Below are 2,395 nucleotides of genomic sequence, written 5' to 3' on the forward strand. Positions count from 1 at the left end.
TAGTAATTTTCTTACTCAGCTGACCCACTTGTGCCTCCAAGTTTCTAATGGAGGACCTTGTTTTAGTTATGAAACTTTGAGTGGTTTTGATTAGATCAGAGACTATAGTTGCTAAGTCAGAGGAGTTCTGCTTAGAGTTCTCTGTCTGTTGCTGAGAAGATGATGAAAAAGGCTTGCCATTGCTAAACCTATTTCTTCCACCATTATTGTTGTTGAAACCTTGTTGAGGTCTCTGTTGATCCTTCCATGAGAGATTTGGATGATTTGTCCATGAAGGATTATAGGTATTTCCATAGGGTTCTCCCATGTAATTGACCTCTTCTATTGAAGGGTTCTCAGGATCATAAGCTTCTTCTTCAGATGAAGCATCCTTAGTACTACCTGGTGCAGCTTGCATTCCAGACAGACTTTGAGAAATCATATTGACTTGCTGAGTCAATATTTTATTTTGAGCCAGTATGGCATTCAGAGTATCAATCTCAAGAACTCCTTTCTTCTGATTCATCCCATTGTTCACAGGATTCCTTTCAGAAGTGTACATGAATTGGTTATTTGCAACCATTTCAATGAGTTCTTGAGCTTCTGCAGGTGTCTTCTTCAAATGAAGAGATCCTCCAGCAGAGCTATCCAATGACATCTTGGACAGTTCAGACAGACCATCATAGAAGATACCTATGATGCTCTATTCAGAAAGCATGTCAGAAGGGCACTTTCTGATCAATTGTTTGTATCTTTCCCAAGCTTCATAGAGGGATTCACCTTCCTTCTGTCTGAAGGTTTGGACTTCCACTCTAAGCTTACCCAATTTTTGAGGTGGAAAGAACTTTGCCAAAAAGGCATAGACTAGCTTTTCCCAAGAGTTCAGGCTTTCTTTAGGTTGTGAGTGGAGTAGGTGCAGTAAAGTCACCCAGCACCTTCCTTGCATTGTTGGCATTGTTGTTGTTTTCGGCTGCCATGTCTTCTTCTTTGAAGATTTCTGTTAGGTCCTCTACAGAGAGTTGTGCCTTAGCTTCTCTTAGCTTTCGCTTCAAGGTCCTTTCAGGTTCAGGGTCAACCTCAACAAGAATGCTTTTGTCTTTGCTCCTGCTCATATGAAAGAGAAGAGAACAAGAAAATATGGAATCCTCTATGTCACAGTATAGAGATTCCTTAAGGTGTCAGAGGAATAGAAAAATAGAAGGAAGAGGTAGAAGAATTCGAACTTAGAAAGATAGAGTTCGAATTGTACATGTTAGTCCATAAGTAGAAGGATGTGAGAAGAGGGGAATAAATTTTCGAAAATAAATTTAAAAAGATTTTAAAAACATTTTGAAAAATTGAAGAATGATTTTCGAAAAATATGATTGGGAAAGAGATAAAGTGTTTTTTGAAAAAGATTTTGAAATTAGAAATAAAAAAGATATGATTGAAAACTTATTTTGAAAAAGATGTGAGTAAAAAGATATGATTGAAAATATATAGTTTTAAAAAGATATGATTGAAAAACAATTTAAAAAGATTTGATTTTTAAAATCAATGACTTGGCTAACCAAGAAAAATATGATTCAAACATTAAACCTTTCTCAATAGAAAAGGCAACATACTTGAAATGTTGAATCAAATCATTAATTGTTAGAAAGTATTTTTGAAAATGGAAAGAAATTGATTTTGAAAATATATGATTGAAAAGATATGATTTGAAAAAGATTTGATTTTGAAAAATTGTGAGAACTTGAAAATTTGAATTGAAAACAAAATCTTCCCTCTTGTGCAATCCTGGCGTTAAACGCCCAGAATGGTATCCATTCTGGCGTTTAACGCCCAAAATGCTACCCTTTTGGGCGTTAAACGCCAGTTTTCCTTCCTCACTGGGCATTTTGAACGCCCAGCTTTTTCTATGTAATTCCTCTACTGTTGTTCTGAATCTTCAATTCTCTGCATTATTGACTTGAAAAGACATAAATTAATTTTTTTTGGATTTTTAATGATGAGGAAAAATAAAAATGCAACTAAAATCAAATAACAATGCATGCAAGACACCAAACTTAGAAGTTTGTATACTACTGACACTAACAATTTGAGAATGCATATGAGAAACAACAAAACACTCAAGACAAGAGAATTTAAAGATCAGAGCAATGAAATCATCAAGAACAACTTGAAGATCAATGAAGACACATGATTGAATTTAAAGAATGCATGCAATTGACACCAAACTTAAAATGAGACACTAGACTCAACAAGAAACATAAAATATTTTTGGTTTTTATGACTTTGTAATTTTTTTGGATTTTTCAAAAATTATATGGAGAAGAAAATAAAGAGATTCAAAATTTTTAATAAGAATTCCAGGAATCATGCAATGTTAGTCTAAAGTTGCAGTCTAAAAAGATTAGACATGGCTAGCCAAGCTTCA

The 2,395-nt window shown here is 34.2% G+C and overlaps 1 non-coding gene across 1 annotated transcript; it reads left to right on the top strand.

The window, feature by feature from the left end:
* The first annotated feature begins 691 nt into the window (after window positions 1-691).
* LOC127747116 (small nucleolar RNA R71) lies at window positions 692-799 on the top strand. The gene has a single exon (XR_008008919.1). It is a non-coding gene; the product is annotated as a small nucleolar RNA R71 (small nucleolar RNA).
* Window positions 800-2,395: the final 1,596 nt, after the last annotated feature.

This window comes from Arachis duranensis, chromosome 4 (genome assembly GCF_000817695.3).
Source record: "Arachis duranensis cultivar V14167 chromosome 4, aradu.V14167.gnm2.J7QH, whole genome shotgun sequence".
Lineage (NCBI taxonomy): Eukaryota > Viridiplantae > Streptophyta > Magnoliopsida > Fabales > Fabaceae > Arachis > Arachis duranensis.